The following is an 18,548-nucleotide window of genomic DNA, read 5'->3' as shown; positions in this document are numbered from 1 at the left end:
GACAAAACATGTTCCTACGACTGTCCCCCTCCCACTGCCTGAGCTCACATAGCAGGGAAGTTCTATATGGGTCCCACTAGCTTATGCTCGGCCATGACACATACTAGACACCAGCTTCACGATAAGGACAGAAGTGGAGGTACAGAGAGGAGGAAGGAAACCACCAGAGGCTGCTTCTATAGAAGGACTTACTTGTAGACGCCAGGAGCTGTGCTGCATTCGACAGGCAGTCCCAGCCGCTGTGTGCTCACGCTGACAGTGCCAGTCATAGCTCCGTCTCCCTCACCACATCGAGATACTAACCTCACAGCTGCCTTTTTGACTTTTTCCCCTTTGCCACATAAGGAAAAAAAGCCACATTTGTATAAACTTGGCAGGAGAGGGCAGCCTTTTTCATAGGTCAGCCTTCAGCAACACTTTCTGCTGGACACTCTCCTTCCACCACCCTCTGAAGCCTCAGCTGTTCACTGCAGAGTCACACTTCAAACACAGCAAAGCCACATCCTGGCTCTTAAAGGTGCAGGCGCTTGTGAAACTCCCATGAACTTTGACAGCAACATGCTTGCTGGGCAGAAGCCAAGAGTTTCACAACACACCACACACAATATGCCCAAGTGTTCGAGGTTGTGACACTGTTTATAGTTTACGACACAAACTGTCTTGCCTTTCATATGTCCGTCTTATTAATTATTGTATAAAGCACACTTTAGGATACTTTTACATGGCAGTAGTTTAGATCAGGAACGGATCCTTCAGAGAAAAGCTATGAGGGAGAGATTTACACCTCCTCTTGGTTAATGCTTATGTATACCGATATAAAATACTTCCACTCTAAAAAGACATCATCCAACATCTGTTCCCCATAGCCCTCTTAAAGATCAATTCTCTGCACGTCCAACTGGGGAGCGCAGAATAGACATTGAAACGGCCCAATCATCTGCAGCAGGGGGGCATTTGGGACACCCCTTAATATCTTCATATCACAAGAGCCATGTAACCATCAATCTGACATGTGTATATGGCCACACATAGCTTGATAAAAAAAATGCTCAAAATCACTATAAAACGAATACTGCTCCAAGAGACAAATCTACAACCCCACTTCCACAAAAGGAGGGAACCTGTGCAAAATATAGAGAATACAGGACTGCAGTGATTTGGAAATCTTATAGCCATATTGTATTCACAGCAGAACATAGAACACAGATCAGAAGGTGAACGTTAGATGGATTTCCAATTCATTTGAAAGAATTAACCTCTTTTAGAAATTGAAGGCAGCAACACATCTCAAAAAAGTTGGGACAGGCTTAACAAAATGCTAGAAAAGTGGTAATGTAAAACAGCTGGAGCGTCAAGACATATGACTGCATAAAAAGCGCATATTAGAGAGGAAGAGTCTCTCAGAACCCAAGATAGTCCGAGATTCACCAATCTGAACAACAGAGTTTAAAAATTTAGAAGGATTTCAGAAAAGTGTTTCGCAATGTAAAATTGCAAAGACTGAATACTTCACCATCAATGGTGCATATTATAAAACAAGTCATGGAAAACCATTCTGCAGTATATGAATCAACATTGGAAATGCTTTATGGAAACTATGGACCTGCAGACTCGAAAGGAAAGAGACCAACTAGCTTCTTATCAGGGCACAGTTCAAAATCCTGCATCTCTGATGGTATGGGGTTGTTTTGGTGCCAATGGCATGGGCAGATTAGATATCATGAAAAGCACTATCAATGCTGACCTAAAACCTCCATAAAATGCTCAACATCCTATCCAGACCACGTCTATTTCAGGGAAAGCCCTGAATACTTCCAGAAACAATTCTAAACCACATATTGCGTCCATCACAATAGCATGGCTTCGCAGAAGAAGAGTTCAGGTGATGTAGTGGTCGCCTGAAGCCCAGATAATTCACTAATACAAAACATTTGGAGGATAATTGTAATCATTTTTTATGTATATAGCGCCATTCTATTCCGCAGCCCTTTACAATTAAGCAGTGACATATACAGACAAACTCAATAGAAGGTAAGACAGTTTGAACAGTTACATTAGGAGTGAGGTACCTGCTTGCAAGCTTACAATCTACAAGGAAATATGGGGAGACACAATAGGTGAAATGTGCTTGTTATTCAAGTCCAGCAATTATAATAAATAGGGATTTTCATATAAAGCTACAAGATCAGATCATCAGCCAGAACTTTTAAGTGCAATTAAGCGCAGTTATGTGCATGCAGGGTGTGGAGACAGATGAAAAGGAGGGAGCAGATTCTGAAATTTTAGGAGGGAACAGGGGAATTAGGTTAGTGAGTTGAGGTGATAGGCTTGTTTAAAGAGATCAGTTTTAAAAGCATGCTTAAAAATGTGAGGGCTAGGTAAGAGTCGGATCCTGTGGAGTAGTGCATTCCAGAGAACTGGCACAGCAGGGGAGAAGTCTTGGAGATGGAGGAGGAGGTTCGAATTATGAAGGATTCGAGTCTTGGGTCAGTTTCAGAACGGAGGGTACGTGAAGGGCGATAGACAGACAAGGGAGGAGTTATGCAGTGTTCCCCAACTCCGGTCCTCAACAGCCACCAACAGGTCATGTTTTCAGGATTTCCTTAGTATTGCACAGGTGATAATTGCATCACCTGGACAGGCAAGCATTCAATCACCTGTGCAATACTAAGGAAATCCTGAAGACATGACCTGTTGGTGGCTCTTGAAGACCGGAGTTGGGGAACACTGAGTTAGAGAGTGGTGCAGAAGTGTGGAGAGCTTTGGGTGAGAGATATGACTTCATATTGTATTCTGTAGCGAATAGCCAACCAGGGTAATGGCTGGCACTAGGTGGAGGCATCTGTGAAGCGGCTGGACAAAAATACCATCCTGGCTGCCGCATTCAGGACGGATTGGAGAGGAGAAAGTTTGGTTAGAGGGAGTTATGGATAATCCCTTCAAGGTAATTTCATTATGAAACAAAAAATTGGGCAAAGATGATCTAGGAATATTGAGCAGCTAGAATCCTATATCAAAGAAATGGACAAGAATCCTCTACCAAAATTTCAGCAATGGTCACTTCACTTCAAGGACGTTAACAGAGGGGATGATATACAATCGTAGATATGACTATCACAACTTCATTGAGATTTGTTGCTGCTATCAACGTTTAAACTATTTACAAATTAAGTGGAAAACTAAACTATCACCTCATCCGTCTTCTGTGTTCGGTTGTGAATAAAATATGGGTATAAGAGTTTACTAATCATTCCATTAGTTTTCTTTACATTTTACACAATGTCCCAACTAAAATTGAGGTTTGTAGCTCAACTAAATATTTCATGATGACAAAATTTAAAGATTCTACCCTGTCACTAGGCTTTACTTCATATACTGAGGAGCAAGCAATAAAATCTAGCACCAGGTAGTACTTCACATGCTCAGTGCCACAAACGGGTCCCTGCGCATGCCAATACCAGTGCCACAAACGGGTCCCTGCGCATGCCAATACCAGTGCCACAAACGGGTCCCTGCGCATGCCAATACCAGTGCCACAAACGGGTCCCTGCGCATGCCAATACCAGTGCCACAAACGGGTCCCTGCGCATGCCAATACCAGTGCCACAAACGGGTCCCTGCGCATGCCAATACCAGTGCCACAAACGGGTCCCTGCGCATGCCAATACCAGTGCCACAAACGGGTCCCTGCGCATGCCAATACCAGTGCCACAAACGGGTTCCGGCGCATGCCAATACCAGTGCCACAAACAGGTCCCTGCGCATGGCAAAACCAGTGCCACAAACGGGTCCCTGCGCATGCCAATACCAGTGCCACAAACGGGTCCCTGCGCATGCCAATACCAGTGCCACAAACGTGTCCCTGCACATGCCAATACCAGTGCCACAAACGGGTCCCTGCGCATGCCAATACCAGTGCCACAAACTGGTCCCTGCGCATGCCAATACCAGTGCCGCAAACGGGTCCCTACGCATGCCAATACCAGTGCCGCAAACGGGTCCCTGCGCATGCCAATACCAGTGCCGCAAACAGGTCCCTGTGCATGCCAATACCAGTGCCCCAAACAGGTCCCTGTGCATGCCAATACCAGTGCCCCAAACAGGTCCCTGTGAATGTGAATACTAGTGCTACAGCCCTTTCAGTGTTAAACTGCAAATAAATAATTACAATTACCAGATACCTCAGAGTGATGGCGACAACTAACATGTCATTAAGGTTGTCCTGACTATATGCCAACCATTGGGGACTGACAGCTAGTCAGAAACCAGTGTGCGCTTACTTACTATATCCATATTACTCTATGTATTCTGCTTTACAAACTTGAAGGGGTCCGCCAAAATTAGTTGCTTAAATGCAAATATTTTTGGCTAAAAATAAGTTTTGCAATTGGGTTTCATTATAACTGTTGCACCCTTTGCTTTCTATAGCCTCTGTGTTACACTTTCTACCGCTGACTACAGAATGGGTTAACTGAGAATCCATCAGTAAACTCATTTTCACAGTCCAATGGAGAGTTTGTAAATCATTAATCTGGTCTCCCCTGAGCAGATTGAAAAAAAAACAAAAAACAAAATCATCCCCAAAGGCACACAACCCCTTTAACTAGCAGCAAACATCTCTCTTGAGGCTACTAAATGAGCCACTTGGTGTCCACTCAGCAAACACTGGGCGCTCTGTGCACTCACAGACAGTGCCCCTTTCATGGAGAGACCCTCTGCACGCAGCATCTCGCAGCGCTCTTCTACAAACTGCAATTTAAAGAAGACTGACTGCTGTGTGTGCACGGCTCTGTGTATGCTGGCCATTCTTCACAATCCAGGGAAAATATTTTTATTCCACCCTTGTGCTTTTTTTTCCCTCCTTTTTGCTGCTATTTTTACATCATACGGAAAACGAGCATCACATACTTACAGGCTGATGGTTATATCACTGAATAAAACATGGCCGCAGACATAGATGGAGCAGATCTGTGATGTCTTTCCTAAATCCGATCCTTATTCAGAGCACATTTTCCATTTTCACAAATAATGGACATGAATCAAAACGCAGTCCCAACACCCATCAGATCTGTGATTTCTATCACTTTATGGCAACGTACCAACAATGTGCTCCTAAAAGTGGAAAGGCTTGCTGAACAATCCATTATTCTCTGTTATCAGTCACTAGAGTCACATGACATTCTCTTCATTTGGATTACAGAATTGGGAAAAAGGGGGAGAGGGATACTGAATCCAGCACCGAATGAAAAAAAAAATCTTCAACGAATAATTTTCAAATTTAGTAAAGATGATCCATAAAAAGGCAAGTAGGAAAAAAAAAACCCAAAACTAATGATCTATATGAAGCTGACGTGTTTCGGACCACCACTAGTCCTTATTCATAGACCTATGTTTGGTTTATTAAACACAGAGTATTGCCCTCTTCAGGACTGCCATGCATGTGTCTGGACAGAATGATCATGCCATCAGATAGAGAAGAAGTCGAGGTTTCTTCTCCTGCCACGGTTTTGCAGAGGACTGTGTTTGCATTGTATGCAGTGTGGCAGTCCTACTGCCAAGGATCCATCATGTGACTCAGGCTCTGAATGGCCTCATATAATGGTACCGAGTACGGGGCTACAAGTCCTGCATTTTAATCACTAGCACACTGGATACCCGGGTCAATATAAACACTATAGAACGCACAGTAATGTTTTCTAATACTATAAAGAACTGAGGCTTTTATTATTAAGACTAGATGGTGGCCCGATTCTAACGCATCGGGTATTCTAGAATATGTATGTATGTATGTATATAGCAGCCACATAGTATATAGCACAGGCCACGTAGTATATAGGAGCCATGTAGTATATAGCAGACAAACAGTACGTGGCCTGTGCTATATACATACATATTGTAGAATACCCGATGCGTTAATACAGGCCACGCAGTATATAACAGTGGCCACGCAGTATATAACAGCCCGAACAGTATATAACACAGCCCACGTACTATATAACACAGCCCACGCAGTATATAGCAGCAACACAGTATCTAACACAGGCGACGTAGTATTTAACACAGGCCACGCAGTATATAACACCGGGCACGTAGTATATAGCACAGCCCACGCAGTATATAACACAGCCCACGCAGTATATAACACTTCCCATGTAGTATATAGCAGCCACGCTGTATATAACACAGCCCACGTAGTATTTGGCAGTGTGGGCACCATATCCCTGTTAAAAAAAATAATTAAAATAAAAAATAGTTATATACTCACCCGCCGGGATCCAGCGAAGCTCTGGCGATGTGCGCGCGGCTGCCACCATCTTCTGTTCCCAGGATGCATTGCGACATTACTCAGATGACTTAGCGGTCTCGCAAGACCGCTAAGTCTTCTGGGTAATTTCGCAATGCATCTCTGGGAACGGAAGATGGCGGCAGGCGCGAGTGCATCGTCGGACGACGGAAGGTGAGAATAGCAGGTTTTTTGTTTTATTATTTTTAACATTACATCTTTTTACTATTGATGCTGCATAGGCAGCATCAATAGTAAAAAGTTGGGGACACACAGGGTTAATAGCAGCGGTAACGGAGTGCGTTACCCGCGGCATAACACGGTCCATTACCGCTGGCATTAACCCTGTGTGAGCGGTGACTGGACGGGAGTATGGAGCGGGCGCCGGGCACTGACTGCAGGGGAGTAGGGAGGGACTAATCGGACTGTGCCCGTCGCTGATTGGTCGCGGCAGCCATGACAGGCAGCAGGCGAGACCAATCAGCGACGCGGGATTTCCGTTACAGACAGACGGAAGCACCCCTTAGACAATTATATATATATATATAGATACTATATATATTTATTATACACACACTTTCATATATAGACACACATCAATACACACACAGTGTATGTGTTAAAGACGCCTTACACTGCTGATTTTGCTAGTTTTCCCACCTACAAAGAATGGAGGAGTCTGTAATTTTTATCAGGTATACTTCAACTGTGAGAGACTGAATAAAAAAAAAAAAAAAAAATACAGAAAATCCCACTGTATGATTTTTGAATAATTAAATTGCATTTCTTTAATTGCATGAAGTAAGTATTTGATCACCTACCAACCAGCAAGAATTCTGGCTCTCACAGACCTGTCCGTTTTCTTGGAGAAGCCCTCCTACTCTGCACTCATTACCTGTATAAAAGACACCTGTCCTCACACTCAATCAGGGCCAGACTGGGACAAAAAAGCAGCCCTGTCACACAAATCCCACCAGCCCACATACTATAGTACGTCCTACGCCCGATCAGTGGATTTTTATTTACTTACTCCAGCAGTTTGTTTTTTTCAGAGCTTGAGTGGCGCTTTAAGTGTAAACCCCCTAGCTCCAGTGATATGCTTTACCCACTTTTCAGCACTGCTCCGGTCCCACGGCACCATTTTGTAAGCGCAGCTTCTGACAGCCGGAAGTCAGAAGCTACATCACAAGCTCTCAATACAAGTCTATGAGAGCCAGAACGAGGCCACGACAAAGTTCTCATAGACTCGCACTGAAAAGTGATCTCTGCGCTGCTCCATGAAACACTAGAGCTGCGAGCATGTCACTTTCCACGGGAGACGAACTGGAGTGACGCTGGAAACCAATGAAGGCAGCGGATGGGGGTATGAGACAGCGGGTGCTTTAAAGGAGTATTTTAAGGAGTCACATGTGAATGGTGCCGCAGTGCGCAACCACAGCTCTATTTACATGGAGCTCTTCAGTGCTCCGGTTCTCGGGATTATGGGGGTCCCAGCAATTGGTAAGTTATCCCATATCCTGAGGAGAGGGGATTACTTGGGGTAACCCATTTAAACAAGTTTTCCAATATTTATTTTCGATTGGCCATAGGAATATAAAAAACAAACCAATAATGACAATTCAGAAGTGTAATGCAGCCTCTCTGACAACAAGACAGGAGAAGTGTATATATACAGAATAAGGCCATGTTCACAATAAGGCCTCAGTATCTGTAAACCAATACCAGGAGTGGGTGATAAATACAGAAGTGGTGCATATGTTTCTATTATACTTTTCCTCTAATTGTTCCACTCCTGGTTTTGGCTTACAGATCTACTATATAATTGTCTAAGGGTCACTTCCGTCTGTCTGTCCTTCTGTCTTGGATATTCATTGGTCACGGCCTCTGTCTGTCATGGAATCCAAGTCGCTGATTGGTCTCGCCAGCTGCCTGTCATGGCTGCCGCGACCAATCAGCGACAGCCACAGTCTGATTAGTCCCTCCCTACTCCCCTGCAGTCAGTGCCCGACGCCCGCTCCATACTCCACTCCAGTCACCGCTCACACAGGGTTAATGCCGGCGGTAACGGACCGCGTTATGCCGCGGATAACTCACTCCGTTACCGCCGCTATTAACCCTGTGTGACCAAGTTTTTACTATTGATGCTGCCTATGCAGCGTCAATAGTAAAAACATCTAATGTTTAAAAATAATAATAATAAAAAAAAATCATTATATACTCACCTTCCGCTGGCAGGTTTCGGTGGCAAGGATGGTATGCGCGAAGGACCTGCCATGACGTCACGGTCATGTGACGTCATGGCAGGTCCTTCTCGTGCAGGCGCGAAGAAGCTGCGGTACCATAGGACAGGCAGGGACAGCGTCAGGAGCGCCGGGAGCAGGTGAGTATTTCATATTCACCTGTCCGCGTTCCATCCGTCGGGCGCCGCTCCGTCTTCCCATCCTCTTGCAATGACTGTGCAGGTCAAGAAGGCGCGATGATGTATTTGTATTAGTGTGCGCGCCGCCCTCTGCCTGAACAGTCAGTGCGGAGAGACGGGACGCTGAGGAGCAGCGACGAGAGGTGAGTATGTGATTTTTTTTTTTATTGCAGCAGCATTATGGGGCCATAAAGAACTGCATGGAGCATTATATGGGCTATCTATGGGGCCATAACTGCATGGAGCATTATATGGGGCATCTATGGGGCCATAACTGCATGGAGCAATATATGGGGCATAATATGGGGCATCTATGGGGCCATAACTGCATGTAGCATTATATGGAGCATCTATGGGGCCATAACTGCATGGAGCATTATATGGGGCATCTATGGGGCCATAACTGCATGGAGCAATATATGGGGCATTATATGGGGCATCTATGGGGCCATAAAGAACTGCATGGAGCCTTATATGGAGCATCTATGGGGCCATAACTGCATGTAGCATTATATGGAGCATCTATGGGGCCATAACTGCATGGAACATTATATGGGGCATCTATGGGGCCATAACTGCATGGAGCATTATACTAAGTGACTGGGCAAATACTACGTGACTGGGCAAAATACTACGTGACGGGGCAATATACTACGTGACGGGGCAATATACTACGTGACGGGGCAATATACTACGTGGACATGCATATTCTAGAATACCCGATGCGTTAGAATCGGGCCACCATCTAGTATGGATATAAAATACTGACCAAATACTGAATGTGTGAACGTGGCCTTAACTTCTTCCTAAAGAAGAAGTTATATACTTCGAAAAGCATTTAAATAAACCACCACCTTTACTGTACCACACTGGGATATACATCTCAGTTCTGTTGGCAGTGCGGAATATGTCCACTAAGTCCCTTTACAGCCTGACGAAAGGGCAGACTAGCAATCCGGGCCTGCACTCAATCACACTGCAACCTCTCCACCATGGAACAAGACCAATGACATGTCTTGTCTAAGGACACCAGGGACAAAATTGTAGACCTGCACAAGGCGGTGATGGACTACAGGACAAGAAAGCAACAACTGTTGGCACAATTATTAGAAAAAGGAAGAAACAAAAGAGGACTGTCAATCTTCCTCAGTCGGGAGCTCCATGCAAGATCTCGCCTTGTTGGCTAAGGAAGATTCTGAGAAAGGTCAGGAATCAGCCCAGAACTACATGGGAGGACCTGGTCAATAAGCTGAAAAGACCACAGTCTCAAATATTACCGTTAGCAACACACTACACAGTCATTGATTGAAATCCTGGAGGGCACGCAAGGTCCCCCTGCGCATGCCAGCACATGTCTAGGCACGTTTGAAGTTCACCATTGACCATCCGGATGATTCAGAGGAAGAATGGGAGAAGGTCATGTGATCAGATAAGACCAAAATAGAACTTTTTGGTATCAACTCCAGTCGCTGTGTTTGGAGGAAGAAGAAGGATGAAGGACAACCCCAAGAACACTGTCCCAAACGTGAAGCATGGTGGGGAAACATCATACTTTAGAGGCGATTTTCTGCAAATGGGACAGGACGACTGCACAGCACTGAAGGGAGGATGAATGGGTCATGATTTGCAAGACAACAGCCTCCTTCCTTCAGTAAGAGCATTGAAGATGGGTCTTCCAGCAGGACAATGACCCGAAACACACAGCCAGGGCAAATAAGAAGTGGCTCCGTAAGAAGCATTTTAAGGTCCTGGAGTGGCCTAGCCAATTTCCAGACCCAAACCCAATAGAAAATCTTTGGAGGCAGCTGAAACTCAATGTTGCCCAACAACAGCACCGAAACCTGAAAGATCTGGAGAGGATCTGTATGGAGGAGTAGGCCAAAATCCCTGCTGCAGTGTGTGCAAAGTTGGTCAAGAACTACAGGAAATATCTGACCTCTAATTGCAAACAAAGGTTTCTGTTCCAATGTTGAGGGAGGATCTGGAGTGACTCTTCACGGTTGACTCAGTGATTTTCAAATTGATCCACAGAGCGCTGCCGGCGACTGAAAATGACCAGACGGAAACGTGTGTCTCTGTTTGGGGGGTATCGAGCAGATCTCTGAGCCTCCGTTTATTGTGTCGCACTTTTCAAAATCTTAGAAGTTATACTTCAACTAATCAACATAAGAACACGATCACAGTTCTTAACCTATAAGAATGCAGGAACAGCCTGTACATCAACGTCTCGTAGAACAATACACCTTCAGTCTCATGTCTTGTTCAGGTTGAAACAATCAAGGTCTCATAACAACTATGAACTTTTACCTAGTAACAGAATTTATCTCAAAATAGCAAGATGGAGTCGAAAAGCACAAAATGAAGTCTGCTTTAATTTTTCTTAGTTTAACCCTTCACACCAAATATTATGTTCTGCTTTTCTATTGTATCAAATACTCTTTTCCCCACTGTATACACAATGCAAAGAAATACTTGTGTAACTATTCATATGCATCAAAAACAGCTAATGTTACTCATAGCAACTAAAGATCAGATGTAGCCGAATTTGGATTAGTTGATTATTTCCTGCCCTCCTACTATAATTTCACTAGTACATTAATTACTTTTGTTTACTCTAAACCCTTCATAAGGCTATGTTCACACGTTGAGTTTTTTACCCCACAGGTAAAACCTGCTTTCTTGGCAGTAAGAAACTTGCTGCAAAAAGAAAAAAAGCAGGGTTTGCTGCATTTTTGTCAAGGTACATTTGTCTCTTGTGCATGCTGACAAAGTTTAGTGCATGATAAAAAAAAATCTGATTCTACTTCATCAGGTTTTGGCTCAAAAAAATTGAGGCACAACTGATACCTGCATTTTTCCAGTGTTTTATTTTGCACCACTCACTGCTTTGAATGGGTGAAAAACACTTAAACATAGAAAGAAGTGACATTCTGCAAAACTCAAGGTATTGCACAAAAAACTTCATTGCAGACGTTTAAAATTCCAAAATTCATAGCATGTGGCGGGGAGCAGGAAACAGGGCTCCAAAATTCATAGCATGTGGCGGGGAGCAGGAAACAGGCCTTCAAAATTCATAGCATGTGGCGGGGAGCAGGAAACAGGCCTCCAAAATTCATAGCATGTGGTGGGGAGCAGGGAGCAGGAAGCAGGCCTCCAAAATTCATAGCATGTGGCGGGGAGCAGGAAACAGGCGTCCAAAATTCATAGCATATGGCGGGGAGCAGGAAACAGGGCTCCAAAATTCATAGCATGTGGCGGGGAGCAGGAAACAGGCCTTCAAAATTCATAGCATGTGGGGGGGAGCAGGAAGCAGGCCTCCAAAATTCATAGCATGTGGCGGGGAGCAGGAAACAGGCCTTCAAAATTCATAGCATGTGGCGGGGAGCAGGAAACAGGCCTCCAAAATTCATAGCATGTTTCGGGGAGCAGGAAACATGGCGACGTGTTTCAAACCCAAACAGCATTCTTCCTCAAGGACTTGAGGAAGAACGCTGTTTGAGTTCGAAACGAGTCGCCATGTTTCCAGCTCCCCACCACATGCTAAGAAATTTGGAATTTTAAGTGTCTCCAATAAAGTATTTTCATATTTTTATAAATTGTTGTTAGAAGCTGGATTTTTTTTTCTACCTAACAATGGTTGGTGCTAACTTAGTGTTACTAAAATATGTTTATTACCATCTTATTAAAGGTTTGTATTTTAGGCAAGTTATGGTTTTTGGGGCGATGTAATAAAATTTTGTTTGTAGTTTCTTGGCGCTGAACCTTGTATGGCACTGTTGGACACAAATTTACAGCATCACTCCCGTGGGTTATTTTTATTGGACCGCTGGAGTGGAGCTTTCAATGTCTCATACTTACCTGCCGCTGACGTCCTCATTTATCAGCGTCGCTCCAACCGGTCTCAGGCAAAACATGACCTGCCTGCAGCTCCAGTGTTTCATCAAGTACGTTGTAGGTCACTTTTCAATACAAGTCTATGAGAGGTGCCATCTGGCCTCGTTCTGGCCCTCGTAGACTTACATTGAGCTCTTGTGACTCAACTTCTGCCTTCCAGGCAGTCAGAAGTTACAGGCACATGATGACGCCGCAGGAGCGGACTGGCGTCAGTTAAAGGCTTGTTTAAGATCGGGGGCAGGCAGCTTACATTTAAAGCTCCTTTCCAGTGCTGAAATACAAAACACTGGAGTGGTGCCTTAAGCTTTAATACGGCTCTAGGATTACAAACAAGGTATATAAATTCTCCCCAGAGTACAGAAGAGGCTTAGGCAATCATTTCACAGATGTAGGTGTTTGTAGGAAAAAGGGGTTAATACTGGCAGTGCTGGACTGGCATGCCTTGGAGGAGGCAATGATTCAGAGGCCCACAAAGCATCTGCACAGAACATGTGATTCATTAGTTTACACTACATACTAAATTATAATGCTAGCAATGTGCACACAAGAAATAATCATTGTCGGACTGAAGTAGCAGAGAAAAATCATTCTTGGGGCCTATTATGCACAGATCTAGAAACCTAGGACAAAGTCCGCGGCAGGATAGATTATAATGTTGGGTACATTAGGACAAAGCCTGAGAGTGTAAATAAGCAATATCTCTCATTCCCCTTATGGCATGTTCACACGTGGTAATTTTTGCAGCATAAATATGGGCCCTTTTAGCATTTCGATTTGCATTTTATTTTCATTCATTCATTAGAATTGGAAAAAAGCTGCAAAAACCCAAAGAATGGACATGCTGAAGATTTCAAAAACGCCCGCAGTTTAAAAAAAAAAAAAAAAGCAAGGAAAAAAACAAGCACGTGCATGAGATTTTTGAAATTTCATTTGCTTCGCTGGTACTGTAAAAAAAAAAAAAAAAAATGAAAAAAAACAACATGTTTTTGTGGCATTTCTACTTTCTGCAAGTTTTCCTATTTGGACTACATTGGATTTGGTGTACGACAAACAGACGTGGGATCCATTTCTTAAGTTCTTAAGTCAAAGACTAATTGCTGTCAGCTACCGTATTTTTTTTTTCTTTTTAATAAAGTATTTTTTTTTTCAGCTCCACAGTAATGGAGTTATTTGACAGACACCTTTCTATTATTACTGGGACTTGTTGTCAGCTAATGTTGCTTTTTGTTCATTGTAAGGTCACCCAACCTCCTCCCATCCTCACTATAATTTCATTACCCAATGCATCAAGGATATTGGGAAGAGCCAAGTTACCCCCCAAAACAGACCATCCTATCTATTCAGGCTCAAACATGTTAATTTTTAGCGTGAGAAGAGACCAATATCCATGGAACGTCCCAATCCGATAATATCAGTTTGCTGTTGTGGACTTTAGTTAGCTAGTAATGAATACGAGTGGAACCATACACAAAATATTTACTATAAATGTTTTCACAGATGAAAATTTTATCGTGTGTTAAAATGAGAAGGAAACCAGACGCTCCAGAAAGCAAAAATTAAGTTAATGGCACAGAATATACAGCTCTGGCAAAAATTAAGAGAGCACCACATCAAAACCCTGTCATGGGCAGCCCAATCTCCAGACCTGAACCCCACTGAAAACCTCTGGAATGTAATCAAGAGGATGATGGATAGTCACAACAAGCCATCAAACAAAGAAGAACTACTTAGAAGTTTTGCGCCAGGAGCAGTGTGAAAGACTGGTGGAAAGCATGCCAAGACGCATGAAAGCTGTGGAAATTCGGAAACATGTTGTCAGTAGTTTATAGAGTAAATGAAAAATTTATATTTTACTCAAAAATATACCTATAAAGAGAAAAATCAGACAATCTGAACATTTTGCAGTGGTCTCTTAATTTTTTCCAGAGCTGTATATTTTTAGAATTTGCATGAATCAATAATTTAAAAAAAGACAGGGTTTCCCTCATGTTACATAACGAGCCAAGCTAAAAATGGAGTGGTCCATGGATATTGGTTCATTCCCACCATATACCTGTCACGCTGGATAGCTATGAGGGTCACCTGAGCGTTCCCAATATCCTTAGCGCTCTTTTACACGTTCTGATATTTCCAGTACCGGAAAAAAACAGTACCAGTAACAGTAAAGCTGTCTGCTTTAGTAAGGCTGGTTGTCAAAAATGAGGGGGAAGCCACACCACTTTTTTTAAATTATTTTGTATTTATTTTTTTTATGTTTAAGCAGAGGCGCCGACTGATGGGAGACTACATTCCCATCAGCATAAGTGTTATAAGTGACAGCAGACGTAGCCTGATGGGAGTAGTAGTCTCATCGGCTGACACCTGTGCCCTGCGATACACTTTTTACCGCAGATCACAGTCACATCTGCAGGGTCATGCTGACAGTGTGATCCCTCAGCACTCTGACGGCAGTAAAGGTTTCCGGCCGTGAAGATACCGCCAAACAGAACAGCCGCGCCGGTGTTTCCTACGCTGTCACACAGATGACAGCGTGGGAAACACTACAGGAAGTCCTCAAAAACTTGGCAAACCTGCAGCAAATTTGCAAACATTTTTATACGTACGTTTTTGCTGCAGATTTGACTGACTAACCCTACATTCACATTTGCGGTCGGGCGCCGCAGCGGCGCTGCATGCGTCATGCGCCCCTATATTTAACATGGGGGCGCATGGACATGCGGCGCACGCGTCCAGGCGCAGAGGACGCAGCAAGTTGCATTTTTGCTGCGTCCAAAATCAATAGAAAAAAGGACGCATGCGGCGCAAAACGCAGCGTTGTGCATGCGTTTTGCCGCGTTTTTGTTTGCGTTGTGCGTTGCGGCGCCGACGCTGCGGCGCACAACGCAAATGTGAACGTAGCCTTAATTGAAGTCAATGGGTGAAAAAAACTAAAAATCTGCACAAAGAATTGACATGCTGCAGAAAAAAATGCACTGCAAATACTCAAAGGAAAATTACTGATCATGTGCACAACACTTCAGGATTCTCATTGAATTAGCTGGCATAAGGATTCCATAGTGTTTTTGGCCCATATCTACATGGGAAAGCAGCACCAAAAATGTCACGTGTGCACACAGCGTAAAGGAAAATGAAATTGTGGTTAAAGCACTGCATAAAATTTTGAGGCTGAAGTATGATGATGTCCTCTGAAGATGTGATTACTACTCTGTGCAGCCACATCCCACTACTACTGGAGTGGCAGAAAAAAAGGGCTATTAAATCTCTATTACAGATGAGGGGGTAACCGCTGAAACTACCAAAAACTTTATTCTGACTACTGGTGGGACCAATCCTGAAATGGCTCTTAAAAGGTGTCTCCTAGATTTGACCAAAATGATTTTGTTCTTCCTATAATATGTAAGTCCGCGTGTCCTATGTGACACGTAAGTAGAAAGATCTAATGGAATTAACTGCTCATACCGCCTATAAAATAAATACAGTAAAGCCACGTGCACACAAACCATTCCTCAAACACTGTCTTTCTGGTAACGCACTGTGCTTTTTACAGGACACACAAGAAAATAACGGGCAAACACACTTGTCCATCACGTTACACTGTGGTGCCACAATGGATCTGGGACTTGTTTACTTTCCAGGGGGTATCCGTGCCATTAAGCAGAAACGTACATTTTCCACTATAGCGTACCACTCATTACATGCAGAAAACAAATACACCGGTTCCATCTGAGATACACCGTACCTTCTGAATAAAGATGCTGAAGAAGGGAACCCCATAAAATGTAGGCCTGGAATATAATGTTAGGCCTGGAAACATAAGCAAAAAGGCTTATTCAAATAATAGAAGTCCTGCAACGATATAATCATCCACACCTCTCTTCGCAGATCTTTCAGTAAAAACAGACTATTTTGCTGTAGTACATAACTGGCATATACAAACTGTATTCTTTTGGGCATCACTAACCAAACCAATACTAGTCAATATTCATGCCAAATGACAGATGTATTGCACCATCAGTGCCTACCACACTGCCACGTGCTGGCTACAATGCACTTCATGTCCACTAGGAGAGTATCTTCCTGAATGATGCCATTGGTAATAGCCCACTTTGGGATGGAAGAAGAAATGTCCTGAAGAAAGTTCACCCAGGGGCGGTCCCGATGCGGTCCGGTCCGATGGGCGTCGCGATCCTCCCATCTTCATGTGATGACGTCCTCTTCTTGTCTTCTTGCTGCGGCTCCTGCGCAGGTGTACTTTATCTGCCCTATTGAGGGCAGAGCAAAGTACTGCAGTGCGCAGGCGCCGGGAAAGGTCGGAGAGGATCGGCACCTGGGCACTGCAGCACACAGTACGCCTGCGCATGAGCCGCGACAGGAAGCAAAGAAGAGGACAAAATAATATGAAGATGGGAGGCGCAGGACCGGACCTGCGGACGGGTGAGTATAATCTAACCTCTTTTTCTCATCTTTCAGGTTATATTGGGGGCTTATCTACGGCATTACGGAATGCTGTAGATAAGCCCCTGATGGCGGTGACCGCAGATATAGGCCCAAAATTAGGTGACAGATTCCCTTTAATTCCCTGCCCCTAGTACTATACTTACCAGCTATTTTATGTGTTATATGCATCTAATACTTTTTGCATGAATAGCACCCTGGAATTAAAAATAAATACCACAAAATATTCCTTTCACTACAATCTAGGGAATCTTATTTCTAGAGCTGCCGAATTTAGTGAACGGAGTGTTGGATGGCTGTGCCTAATGGGGCATATGGACATTAGAATACACTTAAGAATCCATGTCACTAAACCCATGTCACATCAATTGGCTACAACGCCTCATTGCATATGTGCATGTCATAAGACAGTTAAAAGCTGCGGTTTCTAACTTCTGTTTTGACAGCAAACCATCTACCCAAATATTGCCAAGTACTTGTACCTAATAATGCAGTACAAAGTACGATGCTTAGGACTGACAGCATGCAATGTGTTCAGAAAACTGACAACATGAGACAAAAGTCCATTCACAGCAATGGAGCCCTCCAAACAAGACCAGAGCTGTCATGCTTTGGGGAGCCCCCTGAGGTCTTTTAGAGCTTCATCTTAGGCAGGATTTCTACATTCTTTGTGTCGATGATAAGGCAAGGAATGTGTTATAAAACACATTTTTTTACATTTGTCTTCACATTACAGAAAATGTAGTGAGTATTTAACTGCTTTAACTACAATAACTAAGCCCACCATATACTCAATTATTAACTGGTTATCAGGACACAGTTCAAAAGAAACTAAACACAGCCGACCAAACAAAAGTCTCACTGTATTAACATGTCCAACCCCAAATAGTCATCATACGGGAATCCACTGGTCAGAGTCCTTCACAATTAAACAGCTGCAAAGTTGCTGTTCTAGAGACCTCTTTACATGGTGCCCATTTACTAAGTAAAAGCTAGATTTCTCCTGCACCAGTCTCTAGGGACTCTTGGTACTCACAAACAATGAAACCACACCATTCCTGCATTTCATTTAAGTGGCACGTAAACCCTAAATTATAACATGGAAAGCATAATGTCCTGGCTATTTTTACAACTAAACCACTGAAACCAATCTGGTCATCATTATGTAGTGGCATACAAAACCTCAAACCTGGATGGCAGATAACACAAATTTCAAGAACTTGTATACAGTTTAGAACAAAATTGGAGAAAACTAGTGAAAGATAATCCACTATTTATCAATTATACATACAGTAGAAGTCAAAAGTTTAGATACCCCTGGTCATACAATAGTTTTCCCTATTCGTATTGGAATGTGCACATTTTAGATTGAGACTGAAGGCAGCAAAACTAGCAAGGAATATATATGGAAATAAACTAATAAAGAAATACCCAAAACTAACCTTAGATTCCGCAAACCCCTTATTTTTTCTAATGACCGCTTTACACGCCTTTAGG

General features: G+C 43.4%; 1 protein-coding gene across 8 annotated transcripts in view; it reads right to left on the bottom strand.

The window, feature by feature from the left end:
- KANK1 (KN motif and ankyrin repeat domains 1) overlaps positions 1-18,548 on the bottom strand; it is a 356,154-nt gene that overhangs the window by 55,865 nt on the left and 281,741 nt on the right. The window contains exon 1 of one of the 8 annotated variants that reach the window (XM_077249108.1): positions 193-466. The exons of the other annotated variants lie outside the window; for them this stretch is intronic. The gene's annotated coding sequence lies outside the window, so the exon portion shown is untranslated. Of the gene's footprint in view, positions 1-192; positions 467-18,548 lie in introns of those variants that run through there. 8 annotated transcript variants of the gene reach the window in all.

Source organism: Ranitomeya variabilis, chromosome 1 (genome assembly GCF_051348905.1).
Source record: "Ranitomeya variabilis isolate aRanVar5 chromosome 1, aRanVar5.hap1, whole genome shotgun sequence".
Lineage (NCBI taxonomy): Eukaryota > Metazoa > Chordata > Amphibia > Anura > Dendrobatidae > Ranitomeya > Ranitomeya variabilis.
This window is presented reverse-complemented; position numbering and strand designations above follow the sequence as displayed.